Source organism: Musca domestica, unplaced genomic scaffold, assembly GCF_030504385.1.
Source record: "Musca domestica strain aabys unplaced genomic scaffold, Musca_domestica.polishedcontigs.V.1.1 9, whole genome shotgun sequence".
In the NCBI taxonomy this organism is placed as follows: Eukaryota; Metazoa; Arthropoda; class Insecta; order Diptera; family Muscidae; genus Musca; species Musca domestica.
In genome coordinates, this window is record NW_026712435.1 from 14,744,441 (window position 1) to 14,763,815 (window position 19,375).

At 34.4% G+C, this 19,375-nt stretch overlaps 1 protein-coding gene and 1 long non-coding RNA gene across 2 annotated transcripts in view; one reads left to right on the forward strand and one right to left on the reverse strand.

Annotated features, from left to right (window-relative positions):
• Nucleotides 1-7,767, forward strand: part of LOC109611920 (uncharacterized) — a 66,422-nt gene extending 58,655 nt beyond the window's left edge. Inside the window, exons 3-4 of the long non-coding RNA XR_009344213.1 lie at nucleotides 7,363-7,617; nucleotides 7,679-7,767. This is a non-coding gene — a long non-coding RNA (uncharacterized LOC109611920). The remainder of the gene's footprint in view (nucleotides 1-7,362; nucleotides 7,618-7,678) is intronic.
• Nucleotides 1-19,375, reverse strand: part of LOC101898792 (division abnormally delayed protein) — a 270,655-nt gene that overhangs the window by 61,220 nt on the left and 190,060 nt on the right. The gene's annotated exons all lie outside the window — the stretch shown is intronic.

Genomic DNA, 19,375 nt, shown 5'->3' on the forward strand with positions numbered 1-19,375 from the left:
TTCTTTTTTTTGGGGGGTAATATAAATTAATTGATTGGAGAGTCATAAAAAAAGAGAATTGTCATTTTTTATGTTCTATGCTTAGCTGATGATATTAACATTCGGAAAGAGTTTTATGGATTTGTTAATAAATACTTTTTGTAATTAGTATTATTGCTGATTTCCTAATTGTTTTGTCGTCTAGCATAGAGGGGGAGGGGGAACATTTTCACCAATACCGAAATTATTTTTAGGAAACATAAAATTCTAATGGCAATAATTATAGCATGCCATAGATGGTTGTAATGAGTTCTCTCTGTCGTAATCTGTGGAACTCTAATTATTTTTATGAAATATAATTCTGAAAGGTTTCTAGAGGATTGCGTCTGGGAATTAGTAATTAGATTTTTGTATTGAGAAATATCAAAGATTTGATTCTGGTAAAATATGTAAACTCGACTTATGGTTATCGATATTTTATTTCCAGTCATATTTTCCACTTATCAAATGTCCTTCAGATGCGAAATACAGAATTTATATTTTCGTGTAATGATATAAGAAATGAAATTTGCTTTAAAAATTCTTTAATGAAATAAAACAAATTATAAATTATGGTAACAACAATGCAACCAAAGAAAATAAAAAAAAAAAAAACAGCTACAAGTGTTTGATAGCAGAAGTGATGTGTCGTATGAAAATGCCAGATCACACTTCATATTACAGTTATTTGTAGAGTGACTTTTCTTACATTTATCTATAGCATTTTTAAACTCTTAGGCGAGAAAAAAAAAATAAAGCACATTACATCTAATAGCGTCTTATAAGCGTTACCATTTTATGAATATTTAGTGTATTCATTTCGTTAGGAATATTTTTATTTTTTTTTAATTAATTGTTTTCTTGGTATGTCATCGCATTCAATGCTATTATGTTTATTAATGAACGTCAATATTAGATATTACATGTCTGTTCTAAAAATAAATTTACTAGATATTGTTTGAGCAGTTGTTAGACATTTTTAAGAGAAATAAGACCAGAACTGCTGACCAAATAAAAGCAATACAAATAAATGAAAGTAAAAGATTGTGAACACATCTTCTCGGAAAAAAGAAAATGTTTTGTTTTTTATTTAATCATCACAATTTCCTCAATAGGAACTTGAAATTCTGGGCTATTTTTTCAATAGTTTATTCACACAAAGCGCCGAGAATCTTAGCACTTTTACGACAAGTAAGAGTACCAAGTACACGAAAAGCAACTAAATTCCTAATAATTGCAAAAGGTATTCCAACAGAAGGTGGAAATTTAAATCACCTGGTATTCAAAAATTACAGTTGCCGACATTTGACAAGTAGATCGGATCGTGTTATCTCTCAAAGAGGTGATTTCATTTGGCCACCTAGAGTTTGTCATCATGACATCCCCTTAGGGACACATGAAAGAAAATGTCTACGCCAACAGCCCAGCGTCGATTCAAGATATCTAATGCGGAATTAAGGCTATCGATGACATAGGGCATTTTAAATTTGGATAAGCGTGTTTGAGATGGCCATTTGGTCGATTTTATTTCCTGCTTTCAAAAAAGAAAAGTAATAAATCAAATAAAATAAAATAAAATAAAAAAACAAGTAAAATATTATCAATCGGTTTTGCCGACAGATGTATACCCCCAGCCTTGAGTAGGTTCCGAAGCAGTTGGCCAATATTTACCAATTCGTATCCGACCTAAGACTGATGAAAATATTACAATGTGCCAGGTTTGGACTTTATCGACTACTTCCAATACTTTATGTGAGATATGTGTACATTTTTGGAAAACGGGGAAATATGCGTCAGGTAACAGATGTAGTCGACCGAATTATTCCATTTTCATCCTTCTTCTAATACAGATAAAAATATTGGTATGGGCAAAATTACAAATTACGAACATTTATATCCAATCTTAAATTTTGATAAATTACATATTCATATCAGATTTCTGGTTAAGAGAAATATTTAGATATAGCAAGTTGTAAAGAATGACAGTCAACAAGACTGTCGGATTTGTATTGGAAATTGAGACCCTTTGAGTGTGAGTTACCAGAAAGGGTTCGCAGATATATATCATCTTCATAACAGATCTTGTGTTAGCAAAAATGTTTAAATGTGTAAAATTTGAAGAGAGTTGGATGCTTATTTCACTTTCTTTGAGCGTTTTGTTTTTCAAAAACTTGAACCATATGTGGGGGAGGTACCAGAAGAAAAGGTCCGATCTCTACCATCTTTATAACATATCTTGTATTGATAGAAATATTGAGATGTACCAAGTCTGAACGGAATCGGATGTTAATTTCGCGATTTATGAGCTGCATTGGATACTCAAAATTTTGATCCTTTGTGGGGGAGGTACCAGAAGGGGTGAGCCGATATATCTCATTTTGATACCAGACCTTGGGTTAATAAAAATATTGTGATATGTGTAGTTTGAAGACAATCGGAAACTTATATCACATTTTATAAGAGTTAAAAATATCCAAAATTTTGACCCTTTGTGGGGGAGGTACTTGTTGGAGTGAACAGATATTGTCCATTTTCGCACCTGACCTAGCACAAATGCAAATATTAGGATTTGGAGCAAAATCGGATTATCATCGTCTTTCTGTGCAGTAAATTATTTTCTTTGAGAATGTTGACATTTTGTGGGGGAGGTACCAGAAGGAGTGAACCGATATTGCCCATCTCCGGAATCAATATAAATTTGATAATAATATTACGATGTATCAAGTTTGGATCAAATCGGATACTCCCTTCGAGAGTTATCGTGAGCACCAGCCAGCCAGACAGACAGACAGGCGGATGGACATCGTTCCAAATGTCTCGAAACGGATTTGGTCCAAAGAGACCTAGGGTCTAAAATCGTTATTTCGATGAGGCACGTTTGACTGTATCAAATGATATATACCCTCTCTAGCCATATGGCTGAGGGTATAAAAATAGCGATTTAGAGTTAATCATGTATTGAGGGTATGTAAGTAAAATGGTCGAATAGTGACGATTATATTTAATTCCAAAAAATATCGTTTTAAAAATTAGTAAAAATTCCAACGGAAAATTGTATGCAATGGGTGCAGAAAATTTTTTAAATATTATGGAAAAATGATAGTGCATTTTTTGTATTAATTTTTTAGCTCTACATGGCTAGTGGTGGTATTTTTGATACTTGCAAGAAATGCAAAAAATATATAACCCTAATGTATATATGAACTTAGGGACGGAGGTAGCAATTTCTATTTTTGTTACCAATCTCATCTACCTTTCTACTAAAATTTCCATGCTGATATCTGTCGAACTCAATTAGTTACAGCTTTTTCTTAGAGTTTGACATAAATCAAGAAATAAGTAATTAAGTTTATGAAGCGCATATATACTTCAAACAATGCTTGAAATTAACTGCTAACATCTGATATATGTAGTTATATAACTTTTTGTGTAATAATCTTTTTAAACTCGGAAAGCACAATTTCAAGCGATAACTTAAAATGTATTTTTCTCGAAACTAAATTTTTTGAGATGTGACCCTCTTTCAGTAACTCAGTGGTATGTAAATACAATCTGTGCACAAAAATTTTGTCTTTCGAGAAATATGTAGTTCTGTTCCGAATTTATGCATATCTCTAATAAAATTCCATGAAAAATCTCCAATCGCCCTAATAAATTAATCCTAAGAAACGTATATTTGTGGAATCTAATGGTGTTTTGATAACCGTGATTTATTCATTGATACATCACATTCACGCTTTACTGCTGGTCATCAGGGCCCCGAAATTTTCTCCCATGTTCTGTTCGTCAGAATTTCATTAAATATTCATCGCTCATAGCTTACATTTTTCATGTTCGATTAACAATAGCGGCTACAGCAACAACAATCATTTAGAATTGTAACACCCATTTTTTGTGTGATTTTTGTTGTTGTTATTGCTGTTTGTTTGTTTATTTTCATGTTAAAGGGCTCTATCACGTGATTGGATTTAGTAATTGTTTTATAGGCAATTTTGTTTGTTGGTTTTTTGTTTTGTTGTTTTTTGTTTTCGAACACGGTTCCATGGCTGGCGTTTAAATATTTCCCATTCAATAGAATTGTGAATTTCTGCTGAAAAAGGGTTTGTCAAAGCTGGCAGTGAGGCTTGTTAGCCACTTCGTTTTGGTGAATGGCTCGTGTAGATTTCAATCAAAATTCAGTGATATTCTAAATAGTGGCAGGCCTATCATCAACTACCCAGAGGGCGAGGTGGTGGTGGCTTAACATGTTCTGTCACGTGTTCATTTACATGTAGCCACTTTAGTTTTTTTCTGTAGATTGCTATGCAGGCATGCCTTTAAACGGTGTGTAAATTTAATAATTAACACTTGCTTCTACTATTCCATTATGGAATTTTCGATAATTGTTTTGAAAAAAAAAAAAAAAAAAACAATACCTTGAGTATTTTCCAGGTATATGAATTTACTAAATAAAAATGTAAATTTTTTAATGATTTAGATTCATTTGGACTTTTAATGTGCCCTGTTGTCATGGAAAAACATAAATTACAATTTAAAGCGGTTAGTATGAAATTTATTTTAACAAATAATAATTAATTTGCATAAATGTTATTTATTGTTGTAAACAATGTATAACGATACCTAGTACTTGTTTTTATAGCAAAATTTTCATTGTTGCGACATGACATAGATGTTTATTAACATAAACAAGTGGCAGAATTTTATTAAGACTGGAAACTAACAAATTAAGGGGTACTAGTCGGTTTTGCCGCCAGATGTATACCCTCAGCCAATGTTCGAATTATTAAATATATTTTGATTTGTGTTTTGATGTGTAACTTCCGAAGGAATGGGCCAATATTGTCCATTTTGTATCGGACCTAAATAAATGTGATATAAATATTGCGATGTGCCAGGTTTGGACTATATCGACTACTTCCTTCACTTTATATGAGATATGTGATAATTTTTAGAAAATGTTAAAATGTGAGTGAGGTAATAGGTATAGTCGACCGAAGTATTCCATTTTCATACTTCATCTAAAACATATAAAAATATTGGTATGGGCAAAATTGCAAGAAATCGAACATTTTTATCCAATTTTATGCGAAGTTCCATATTCATCTCAGGTTTCTAGCTGAGAGAAATATAAAGATATAGCAAGTTGTAAAGAATCGCTGAGTTGTTTCGCAAGTTATGACAGATAAAAGTACTAAAAATTGTGACCCTATATGGGTGAGGTACCAGAAGGGGTCGCAGATATATATCACCTTCCAACAGATCTTGTGTTAGCAAAAATGTTTGTATGTGAGAAAGTTGAAGAGAGTTGGATACTTATTTCGTTTACTTTGAGCATTTTGTTTTTCAATGTTGGGGAGGTACCACGAGAAATGGGTCGATCTCTATCATCTTTATAACAGATCTTGTGTTGACGGAAAAATTGAGATGTACCAAGTCTGAATGGAATCGGATGTTATTTTCTCGTTTCATGAGCGTCATGGATATTCAAAATATTGACCCTTTGTTGGGGAGGTACCAGAAGTAGTGGACCGATATATTCCATCTTCACAGCAGATCTTCTGTTAGTAGTAATGGAATGTGTGAAATATGAAGAGAAACTGATGATTATTTCGGATTTTATGCTCGTTTTAGTTATACAAAACTGTGTCTCTTTGTCGGGTAGGTAGGTAAGAAATGGGCCGATCTCTACCATCTTTATAACAGATCTTGTGTTGGTAGAAATGTTGATATATGTCAAGTCTGAATGGAATCGGATGTAATTTTGGCGTGTTATGAGCTCCATGGATAATCAAAATTTTGACCCTTTGTGGGGGAGGTACCAGAAGGAGTGAACCGATACGTTCCATCTTCACAGCAGATCTTGTGTTATTAGAAATAATTTGATGTGTGAAATATGAAGAGAACTGGATCATTATTTCGGATTTTATTTTTTTATTCAAAACTTTGTCTATTTGTCGGGGAGGTTACAGAAGAAATGGGCCGATCTCTACCATATTTGTAACAGATCTTGTGTTGATAGAAATGTTGAGATGTGCCAAGTCTGAATGGAATCGGATGTAATTTTGGCGTGTTATGAGCTCCATGGATAATCAAAATTTTGAACCTTTATGGGGGAGGTACTAGAAATTTGAAGAGAGCTGGATGCTTATTTCGCTTTCATTTAGTGTTTTGTTTATTTAAATCTTGAACCCTATGTGGGGGAGATACCAGAAGAAATGTTCCGATCTCTACAATCTTTATAACAGATCGTGTGTTGATAAAAATATTGAGATGTACCAAGTCTGAATGGAATCGGAATAGCGTTTTATGAGCTTCATGGGTAATCAAAATTTTGACCCTTTGTGGGGGAGTTACCAGAAGGAGTGGACCGATATATTCCATCTTCACAGCAGATCTTGTGTTAGTAGTAATTATGGGGAGTGTGGAATATGAAGAGAACCGGATACTTGTTAAGCTTTGGTTATTCAAAACTTTGACCCTTTGTGGGGAGGTACCAAACGAAGCGGACCGATATATTCCATCCGTACACCAGACCTTGGGCTAATAAAAATATTATGATGTATGTTACTTAAAGAAAATCGGATTTTTAAATCACATTTTAAATGAGTTATAATTATTCAACATTTTGACCCTTTGTGGGGGAGGTTCTTAATGAAGTGGATCGATATTGTCCATTTTCACACCTGTACTGGCACTGATGCAAATATTAGGATTTGCAAAGTTGGAGCAAAATCGGATTTTCCTTTCTCCTCCTTGGCAATAAAATATTTTTTGTTTAAATTTCGACCTTTTGTGGAGGAAATACCAGAAAGAGTGGACCGATATTGCCCATCTACGAACTCGATTTAAGTTTGATAATAATGTTACGATGTGTCAAGTTTGGACTAAATCGTATCCTCCCTTCGACAGTTATCGTGCGCACCAGCCCGTCGTACGGACATCTCTAGATCGATTGCAAATGTCCTGAAACGGATTTGGTCCGTAGAGACTTAGGGTCTAAAACCGTTATTTCGATGAGGCACTGTTGGGCCGAGTCAAATGATATATGCCCTCTCTAGCCATATGGCTGAGGTTATAAAAATATCCCTGAAAATGCAGAAGATTCCCCTCTAAATGGGAGCGGAAAATTTGCGGTGGAAAATTTCCCTGAAAGCAATTATATTACGAAATCTTCATTATTTGTAGTGCATTACTAATATTTTTCAAAGTTAGCCACAACCACAAGTTAAGTAAACTAATTTAACTTTTTTTAAACATTTAATTTCCCACTAATGTTCCGCTACGTGATTGGTATAAATTTTAATGTAAAATCACTTGAAAATTGCTATTTAATTACATGTACAGGTTTTTTCCCCCTCCCCCTCAATCTTTTGGACATTTTGTGGGTTAGTTTGTCTTCCATTTGCCAGTGGAGCCAATTGGCGGCGACAAAGTGATGACGCCAACATTTCTTTACGTGCAGGTTTTGGTTGCAGCACCAGAAGAAAAAAAATCCAAACGTCATGGGAATTATGCAAAATTCAACGAAATATTGCATGCGTTCGAGGACATCCAACAGCGAAATGTTGGTCATATATTAGAAACACATTGCCATATTGGGTAAGTCTGAAGATACTACATGCAGATATGTTTATGGAGTTTAGTTTTTTTTTTTTTGCAGTTTGTTTTTGTATCTGATGGCGCCAATAAATTAACTCCATGGATATGCATTCTATGGAAGCCATGTTGAAAATAAATAAATTCAAGTTGTATTTATTTCTATTGCCACCGATGGTAGTTGCTCATTTTTTTCCGTCGTTGTTAATTGACTACTTGAGGTTGTAGTCGTCACGTTAGTAGCTCATAAACTGAAGTTGTTGTTGGATTTGTGTTTTTTTTTTTGTTTTTTTTTTGTGGAACATAGTTAAAAATGTATGCCAGATTTAAATCAGTTGATTATTTATGGGCGACACCACTGTGTGGAGAGGATCTAATATGCTTGGTAGTTACATAAAGTTTTATTTCGGGTAGCCCGTTTTTGTTCTCGTTTTTTTCTGCACCCCTAAAAACTCTGGAGTAGTTTGGTTCACACGTATTTTTCGTGGCCGTATCCAATAAGGGCTTACAAAATCTTTATATCCTCCTGAATAATATCCTTGCCACAATTTTTAAATTTGTTTCTATAGACATTCGTAATCACTCAGTAATATATTGAATTTTATTTACATGGACACATCTGGATTCGATTTATACTGGGGAACATCAAAGCTGTACCTTGGAAAAATAACTAAATATTTTATGAGGCAGTAAGAGATGGTCAGAGGTTGAACAGGGTCAACTATAGTATTTTTCCTTTGCAAATGATTTTTATTCAAAATTGTAACGTTTTGTGGCGGAGGTAAGATAAGGAGTGGGCCAATAAAATCATATCCACAGCAGAACTCGGTTTGAGAGAAATTTTTAGATATGCCAAGAATCGCTGATTTGTTTGGCAAGTTATGAGAGATATAGGTAATTGGAAACAGTGACCCTTTGTGTGGGGAGGCGCCAGAAGGGGTGGACATGTATCTGTCATCTTCACACCAGATTTTGCGGTAGTAAAAATATTGGGATGTGTGAAGTTTTGAATAGATCGAAGCTTATTATGAATCTTATGAAAGATGTAATTATACAAAATTCTTACCCGATGTGGGGGATGGCCAGAAGAAGTGGGCCAATATATCCCACCTTCACGACAAAACTTCACACTTGATCATGTGTTGACAGAAATATTGAGATGCGCTGAGTTTAAAAGGAATGGGATGTTTATTTTGAGTTTTATGAGATTAAAATTTGAAGATAATCGGACTCTTATTTCGCATTTTATGAGAGATATAATATTCAAGATGTTGACACGTTGTGGGGACGTACCAAAAGGATTTGTCCGGCAGATTCCATTTTCACACCTGATGTTGTGTTGATAAAAAAAATTTTATTTCGCAATGTAAGAGAGATATAATCATTCCAAATTTTGACTCGTTTTATAAGAGATATAATTATTAAAAATGTTGACCCGTTGTGAGGGAGCTACCAGAAGGAATTGTCTGACACATTCTATCTTCACACCTGATGTTGTGTTGATAGAAATATTAGGATGTATGAAATTTCAAGATAATCGAGCTTTTATTTCGCTCTTTATGAGATATACGATTATTCCAAACTTTGACCCGTTGTTGGGGGAGGCACCAGAATTAGTGGCGCGATTTATCCTATCTCCACGCCAGATCTAGCATTGATAGATATATTGAGATGTGCTGAGTTTGAAAGGAATTGAAAACTTGTTTCGCATTTTATGAGCTTCATAGTAATTCCAAATTTTAACCCTCTGTGGAGGAGGTACCATAAAGTGTGGCCCGTTCCATCCGTTCTTCATACCAGATTTTTCCTTGGTAGACATATTGAGATGTACGAAATTTGAAGACAATTGGACTCATATTTCATATGTTATAACAGTTGCAATTATTCCAAATTGTGATCCTTCGTGGGGGAGGTACTTGAAGGAGTGGGCCGATGTATCCCATCTTCATAACATATTTTCTGTTGATAAAAATATTTGAATGTGCCGAGTTGGAAAGGAATCGGATGTTTATTTTGCGTTATATGGGCCTCATGTTTCTTCAAAATTTTGAACCCTTTGTGGGGGAGGTACCAGAAAGGCTCTCCCGTTCTAACCGTTCTTTATACTAGATCTTACCTCGGTAAAAATATTGAGATGTACGAAATTTGAGAACAATCGGACTCATATTTCACATTTTATAACAGTTATAATTATTCCAAATTTTAACCCTTCGTGGGGGAGGCACTTGAAGGAGTGGGTCGATATTGTATATTTTCACACCTAGTACTTATAAAAATATTTGGATTTGCAAAGTTTGTACAAAATAGGATGGTACTTTATTGTTCCATGAGGTAAATAATTTTTTGGGAAAATTTAGACCATCTCCGAACTCCATCTAAACCAAATGATAATATTACGATATACCAAGTTTAGACTACATCGGATACTTCCTTCAAGAGTTAGAGGGGGCAGTAGTCAGACAAACGGGCGGACGGACGCCCCCAGATTGGACGTATGAAATGATATTTAACCTCTGTAGCCATATGGCTGAGGAAATGTTTGCTTCCAAATATTACCCAGCAAAAACTCCCATTCCTTAATCAATGCTTGTCCGTATTCGAGTCTAGAGTAAAACTCGCCCGAATTCGAGCGGAAGTACTCCAGCGAGTAAAAAGAAGAATTTTAATATTCTATGTTGATTTTCAAGTCCGAGTACAATTCGTTGGAAATCGAAAATATTCTACTCTACTCTGACAGAGTACTCTTTTAGGTTATGTCATACCGTAGTTTTATTTGCAATACCTATGTGCATTTTTTTAAGCCGCAGCTGAAAACGTAACAGAAATAAATATTCCTGAGGTCCATCTCTGCTAATAGTGTGGTTGCTTTATCGGTCCCTTGTAATATTCTGCTTCTGCCGTCATTGAAACCGCTTTGACTCTACACACACACACAAAGTAATTTTCCACTTGACTACTACTTTGACAAAAATTTACTACTCACGAGAGTGTTTTTTCGATTGCCGACATCGAATCTCGGGCCCACAACCTTCGAGTTTGTAATCGGCGGTACTTACCCTGCATTGCGTTTATTCATTATTTGATAAGTAGGAAAATATGTGGTTTCGTTTCAACCCAAGGGTAATTCAGGTATTCAATAAAACTCCTGTTTTCTAGGTACAAAAAGGCCTTGGCTAGAAACCTGACAATCCTCTAACAATCAATACTTTCTTAATCGTATCATAGGAATTCCACGAAAATTATCCAAATATCTCGGAAACCAAACCTTCCAGCCATCAAATATCCTGCCTTATTGTCCATATCTCATTTGCATTCAATAAAAATATCAATATCATGTATAATACCATAATTCATAATCTTCCCCAATATTATTGGGGCGTACTGTGTTTGCTTTGTCTATTTGATATCATGCAAAAAGAAAAATGTTTATTGTTTAATCTTAAGCAAATATTGAATTTGCATGTTTGTGATTTGTTTGTTTGTTTTGTGTGTTGTTTATTGCGTTTTCTTTTTTTATATTTTTTCACATTTATGTGGTTTTATGATTATTTAAAATGTTTAGAATATTGACGTTGCTTTTTTTAAATTCATCGGGCGTTCTATACAAATCAAATGTGAATAGAAGATTTCTTTCGGCGGAGGGGTGGGTTTGGAGAAATGTGTGAAGGCTCAGCACATTAGAGAAATATAATATCTATACCGGCGAAGTAATAAACAATTCAGATTTTAGATTTCCATCCAAGTGACTATGTGACTTGTAAAGACAGGCGCATAAATACAACAGAAAGCTAAACAACATTTGAAATTTAATGACGAACCGGCACGCACACATACTTACACAGTCATGCTGGTACTCCGGAATATAGGCAGACAGACAGACAGAGAGACGGACATTTATGTAGATACCAACCAACTCCCTGTAACTTCTCCAAAGCAAATAAATGCGAGACGAGAAGAACTTGTTTTATGGCCATTTAAATAAAGTTGTTCAGAAATCCATGCAGTGCCAGCGAGTCAGCCAGCCAGTCATAGAGGCATGACTTTGCAGCAGCATTACAGAGGCCAAAAATGTAATGCTAACCAGTCAGCCAACATCCACTGAGATCTCAGCCGAAAGGCGGAAGTATGGGTTGAGGGGCGGAGGCAGTATGCCAACATGTAAAATGAGACACCAACAAAACAAGTCATAATGAAAACGGTTGTAAAAATGCAAAATGCGTAAACATGACAATTTGAAATTTATTGTAAATTACGCTCTGGTGTTGCTGCTCCCACACCAATATACCAGGCAGTGTTCTTTCTACCAACACCAACACCACCATGCCACCAAATCCAGTCATAATTCAGCAGCAGCAGCAGTGAACAGAAATTTGAACATTGTTGTCCTTGTTTGTTTGTTTGAATTATAGAATTGAAATGTTATGATGTTGTGGTTGTATAGAATTCAAACTCCTTCCCCCACCACACCACAACACACAATTTTCTCCTTCCCCGCTCCAATGCCAGTTGGGAGTTTGTTTTATTGTGTGTTTATTGGCCGATTTATATACGTATATAATGCAAATGATTTTTGAACTGAGATGTACAACCTAATTATGAGCACATTTTAAAGGATTTATGAGCCGGAATTTATTGGAGGGAATAAAATGACACTTTATTATGATTTTATTGTTAAAAAAATAAATGGGGAAAAGTTGGCCGCCAAAAAAAAAAAATATTTTTTCTTTGCATAGGAGTGCAAAATATTGAGAACATGAAAAAACGTATATATCATAGTTATTGGAAAATTATGAGAGCATTCATGGGAGAGCTATGACCCCTTGTTATGTAACGGCTGGCACAGTAAATCTTAAGGAGAGATTATCTTAATGTGAGTTATTTAAGAGAAAAAATTATTAATTTTTTAGACACGAAATTATTCAAATTATAACAGTAAATTATTAATGCATAAAAATTGATTTGTTCTGTTGCTCTAGAACACATTGTTTATTAGAGTAACAACAAAAAAAAGTAGATAATTTCAACTGAGCTGAACTTTTGATGAAATGAAAGCATTGAAAACTATGTCAGAATGTGTCCATGTTCTAAAAAATGTATCTGGACAAATTTATGGTAATAATTATTTATTATTTATATTTATGTAAAATTTTTCATTTATTTACTTATATTATTAATTATAGTTATTATATATTTGTGAATTGTAACATGCAACATGAAATGACCTGCAGAGATTCACATTCTGGGGCGATTATAATTAAAATGTATCCTCCAGAACTCTGAAAGTCTAGCGAGTTTCGAATTTGAGCAGGAGTACCCCTGTCAAGCTGAACTTTAAATACCCTCTAAATATGGGAGGAATTTGAAAATTTTCAAAAAAAAAAAAAAGAATCGTTGAAAAATGCTGCTAAAATTATATTGGGGCTTAGGAAACTTGAAACAATTTGGGTGAATAATGTCGATAAAATCTTAAAAATTCCGAATATAAGGAGGTAACGTTGTATGGGGCTGTATAAAGACCTGGACCTGTACGAGCACTTTTCTGTCATAGGCTGTAGTGCTCAATACGAACTATAAATACGAAATTTCAATAATGTCGGTAAAATCATTCAAATACCGAATATAGGGAGATACCGTTGAATGAGGGCAATAGGAAATCGTGGACCTGTAAAGGAAATTTCCTGCTATAGGCTTTAATAACCATTAGAAGATTTTCTGTCACAGACGGTAGTACCAATTAGGAACTTTCATTATTGAACAATTCCGTTCAATAATGACGCTAAAAATCATCAAAATACCGAATATAGGGTAGTACCGTTGTATGAGCGCTATACGAAGACCTGGACCTGCATAGGCAATTTTCTGTCATAGGCTGTATCACCCTTTATATACTTATAATACGAAATTTGAAACATTTCCGGTGAATAATGCCACTAAAATCATTAAAATGCCGAATAAAGGGAGGTAATGTTATATGGGGGCAATATGAAATCGTGGACCTGCATAGGCAATTTTCTGCCATAGGCTGTAGTATCTATTAGGAATTTCAAATATGAAATAATTCCATTAAATAATGCCACAAAATCATCATAATACCGAATATAGGGAGGCACAGTTGTATAAGGGCTATACGAAGACCTGGACATGTATAGGCAATTTTCTGTCATAGGCTATAGTACCCATTCTATATTGGCATGTTGCCAATTTACAGCAAATTCATGTTAAAATTGTGACTAAACCACTCAAAAAACATGTTAAAAGGCAGCTAAGTTCCATTTGGAAGGAACTTGACAATTTTCAAAAAAAAATCCGAAAACTACAACTTAAATGAAAACCGTTATATGTGGAAATTTTTTGTCATAGGCTGTAGTACCCATTACGAACTTTAAATATGAAATTTTAAATAATTCCGGTAAATAATGTCGATAAATTAATATCGAATATAGGCAGGTACCGCTATATGGGGGCTATACGAAAACGTGGACCGACATGGCCCATTTACGAACTTAACCTGCCTGATGGTAAACGATGCATGTATGCAAAATTTTAGCCTTCTATCTCAATTCTAATGTACCCTCCATAGAGTGGTGGAGGGTATAAAAATCTTAAGCTATCGGTATAGATATATGACTATACAAAATCGTAGACCTGCATAGTCCATTTTCAATATCAAAAGCCCTGCCGTAAAATGTTATCAACCAGATTCATTTCGTTCGGAAGCTAGAGTGATTTCCTTCGACCGATGTGACAATTAAGCTTAATAACAATGATATTCAAATGCAGATACCAGCTGGAAATACCTTTGCCAATTCTCGCAGAAATCGGTTCAGAATTTATGTACTTTCTCTACTCGTTTTTTGTCTGTTTTTGGAAAGGAGTGACACACATTTTCCAAGCCCCTGAATCTGGTCCTAAAATAATTGACATTTGAGTCTTTATATATCGATTTAGATAATTAATAGATAGAACAATGCTACTTGAAATGGACACTGCAAGTAAAGGCTAATATCAATGTATACGCATGTATGCTATTGGTGTAGTGTCCAGTGTATGCCATATTTATAGTAATATTTTTATTATTTTATGGCTTAGATAAAGATATTGCGCGATATCAAGATGTGGACTATAAAGTAATTTTTGCCATTCACATATATATATAGTGAGATAGTAATTTTTCATTTTTGTTTTTCTTTTTTTTTTCAAATATTTTCTTTGATATTTCTATCTATTTGCTCTGATTTCTGCGGGCCTAAAGTTGTGTCTGATTACAATCGACAACACCAGACATCCATTGCAACACACACACAAACTTACACAATCATATACATATTGTACGTGTAAACAAAATACAATGTTGTCTGGATTAAAACAATCATAATGTATTGCTGTGTGTGTCTGTTCGTCTGTCTCTGTCGTTCTTTCATTTGGTCGCTCGCTCTGTGGCAAGAATGCATTAATTTTATGGCATGGATAAATCAGAAATCTTTAAAACACTCCTTTGCATACATATCTAGACAATAATATGCATGCATGTATGTATGTGCGTATGTATGCCTGGATTAATAGATATTTGCAGCGACAATGTTCATGGCGGTGGAGTGTGATTGCTTAAATACCAGCCTTCGTTTTCCAAATGCACGTCATTTGGGATATTGAACGGAATAAAATACACGTTAATAATGGTTTGCACAAGAATTTAAATGTTTTTTCTTAATCGCCGTTTTATCCATTGATGGATGTTTTGTATGAATTCTATTTACTTATATACGCCGGTGGAGTTAGTTGTTAGGGTGGTACGTCATAAGTATTACTTGCTTAGGTCGATTATAGGTTAACAATATAAGGGGGAATACGAGAAGCTAATATTTTTTTTTTTTTTCAAAATGTCTCCTGACCAATGTCGGATATAAATATCACCCCGGACCCAATTCTTTTTATATGTATTTTTTTTAGTTTTTTTTTTTTTGGGGGGGGGGGGTAGTTAAAATTTCGATTTTCACACTAGCCCCAATATAGATAAAATATGGGAGTGTTGGAAATTTGAATAAGATCGGACATGCCAACCTCAAGGTAGTTATTACTTTTGTAATAACTCGTTGAGATTTATCGCCAGCACCAGGTGGCTAGATAGACGAACTGGGCTAGATCTACACCACATCTCCTGAAACGTATTTTGTCTAAATAGACCTAGGCCGTATCTCTCTCTCCAAAAAGCAAAGGGTCTGATAACAAAGACATAAGATTAAAAACGACTACGGGGCTCTATGGAGAGGTACTTCTTAGATGACAGACAATATTAAAAAAAAAACAAAATTGAAATGATCTGCCAGTTTTGCCGGCATATGTATATCCTGAGACCAATGTCGGTTTATTAAAATAAATTTTGACTGGCGTTGCGATTATTAAAATGTTGACCCATTTCGTATCTGTCCCACTTATTATTAAATATTACAACGTGGCAGATTTGGACTGTATCGAATACTTCCTTTATAAGAAATATGTGATAATTTTTGTAAAATGTTAAAATATGCGTGGGGTTTTAGATGTAGTGGACCGATGTATTCATTTCCTCTGATATTGATACTCTAATACATAATTTAAAGAAAATCGAACAATTCTTTCCACTTTTATGCGAATATGTTCTAATCAAAAATTTAACCTTTTGTGGGAAAGAGGAACAGAAGGTAGCCGATATATTCAAAATTCACATCAGATATCTGGTTGAAAAATATAAATATTAAAAATTTGTGGAGGATGTACCGGAGGGGATGGACAGACTTGTATCATTTATTAGTAAAAAAATTGGGATATGCGAAATTTGTAAAGAATCGGATGCTCTTTGTGGGGATATACTAGAGAGAGTGGTCCGATATCTACCATAGTCACAACAGATCTTGTCTTGGTAGAAATATTTAGATGTGTGAAATTTGATGAGAATGGGGAGAATAAAACGGATACTTATTTCACATTTTATTTGGATCCTTATTCTAAATTTTAACCCTTTGAGGGAGAGGTACCAGAAGTAATGGGCCAATATATCCCATCTTTACACCAGATCTTGTGTTAACCAAAATATTGGGATGTATGAAATATGATGAGAATCGGATGTTTATTTCGCATTTTATGAGAGATATAATTATTCAAACAGTTGATCCGTTGTAGGGGAGATACAAGAAGGAGTGGACCGATACATTGCGTTTTTACACCAGATCTTGTGTTGATAGATATATTGAGGTGTACCAAATTGAAAAGGTGTCGGATGCTTATTTCGCATTTTATGAGCCTCATGGTCGATATTATCCATTTTCGCAACTGACCTAACACTGACAAAAATATTCGCATTTGCCAAGCTTGAGCAAATTCGTTTGAGCCTTTTTTTATGAGGTAAATTATTTTCTTTGAACATTTTTGTGGAGGGGGTATCCGTCTCCTGAACTGGGGCCGACCAAATGTCATTCATAAGATCTATGAGACGTTGTCCACTTAGTTCTTACCTATGGTGATCATAGTTGCCTTTAGGTTATATTTTTGCTCACTAATGATTTATATGTTCAAAATTCTGCAATATCACAGTTTTTCACTTAAATTTGCTTACAAATGTTACTATACTTTTCTGGGTACTGCTAAAATAGTTGATCCTTAAACAACGAATGTAGGAACGTGTGACTGCTCAATGACCGAAAATTTATGAATAAATCTCCTGAATGCAAAATGTTTATATATTTTCAACGGGACTTTTAGGTCATCTAAATATTAAAGATACATCCCAATACAGAATCACATTTTTTTTTGTAATTTGATTAAGCCATTAGCAATTTTCAACTAAATCTCCATTAACTTCTTGTCATTTGAACTAGCTGCTTGGGGCGTGGTATTAGTTTTGCTCCTGGTGTGGTTCAAGTATTGTTGCTATCATTGTCGCATAATATTTTTAAGAGCCTGGGTGTTAGGCAGCCAACCACCAAAGCATTCTTGTGATTTTGTTCCCTTTGAAGTATATTTTGACACATAAGTGTCACTATTAATTACCTCATCTAATTATACAAGGCAACTTACATACATACATCCGCATGCAATGTGATGTGTACATATATCTATGCAATTCTGTGGGCTTACAGTTATGTTGGTTGGTGGAAATATTTATGTTGATATGTATGTACACAGCTTGGCTCTGCGGGTAATGCCATCGGTTTCCCGACCACTGCACATAATTCTGAATAAGCAACGCTGAGTTGGGTGTATGGGTTGCATTGATGGTAATGGTTACTTTGTAAGCATATATGCATGTGTGGTATGCATCGTAAACCTTGAATAAGTGCCAGCAAGCGGCAAGTACTTCGATGCTATCAATAAATTTTCAAGTGTCTGACAGACACTTTTATCATACGCACACTTCACGCGTTCCGCAAATATTGTAAAAATGTATCAAAACCAAGACGGCAAAGCCACCAGAGTTACCTAAAGGAATTTACAATCCCATCGAAGAAAGCCAACCGTTGTCGTTCATTAAGTAGAGTAGTTTTTGTGATCCCGTTAGGGTATTTAATACACTTCAGAATTTTATGTAAATAAAAGTAAACGGAATTATTTGTCAAGCGATTAATAACCGAAAAATATGTGTGTAACTGTTTGTGTTATATCAACTAATATAGTTTGGATGAAAATGCTCATTAAATAATGGACTACATATTTTAATCCAGGCAAATGCATTCGGATTAAGAAATGTGAAAATAATGTAGAAGAATTTCATTGATAAGTAGATGGTATTATCTTCTATTTCTTTCATTTGTCTGATTCCATTGCCTTCTAAAGCATTCCTATTCATCTTCCTTACCATAATTTTCGGCTTTTTTTTAACAACATCATACCTGAAAAGAAAAGACAAATAACACATATTTAGTTATAATCATATATCATAAAGAGTATACATGTATATGCTTCTATTTTTTTTTCAGTGTAATCTTGGAATTTGAAAAAATGTGCTGCACGGAAATTTTGTGTAATATTTAACATTTTTTGTAAATTAAGTATAGTAAGAACATAAAATATCGAAAATATATTATAAGCAGAGTCATATATATTTCAATTTTCCTTGTGCAGACACAGAACTTAAGAATGCTAAATTACGGGTACTGTGGAGGGTATGCTAACTTTGTCATTCCGTTTGTAACTCCTCGAAATATGCATGTTGGACCCAACAAAGTTCATATATTCTTGATTAGCGTAAAATTCTAAGTCGATTTAGCCATGTCTGTCTCTATGTTTGTTGTAAACGCGTTATCTTTGGAACGAATTGAGATATAAGGCTAACATTTTGTACACAAGTATATTTAGACATAGACAGGTTAGGTTCGTAAATGAGCCATGTAATGATACATCCTAATGTTCGGTATTTAAAAAAAAAAAAAAAATATTCACCTGAATTGTTTAAACTTTCGTGTTTGAAGTACGTAATGGTTACTACAACCTATAACGGAAAATTGTCTATGCCGGTCCACCGAATACCCCCTTTATTCGGTATTTTGATGATATTAGCGACATTATTAACCGGACTTGTTTCAAATTTGGTATTTAAAGTTCGTAATGGGTGCTACAACCTCTGTCCAAAACTTACTTATGCATGACCACGTCTTCGTATGGCTCTCATATAACGATATTAATTTCAGCGGAATTTTTCGACGGGTTTTTTTAACATTCCAGTTCCTTCCTTGCTTGAAAAGGTGGTCGAAAATTTGTCGTGGTGGCCATATGCCCGAAATTATAT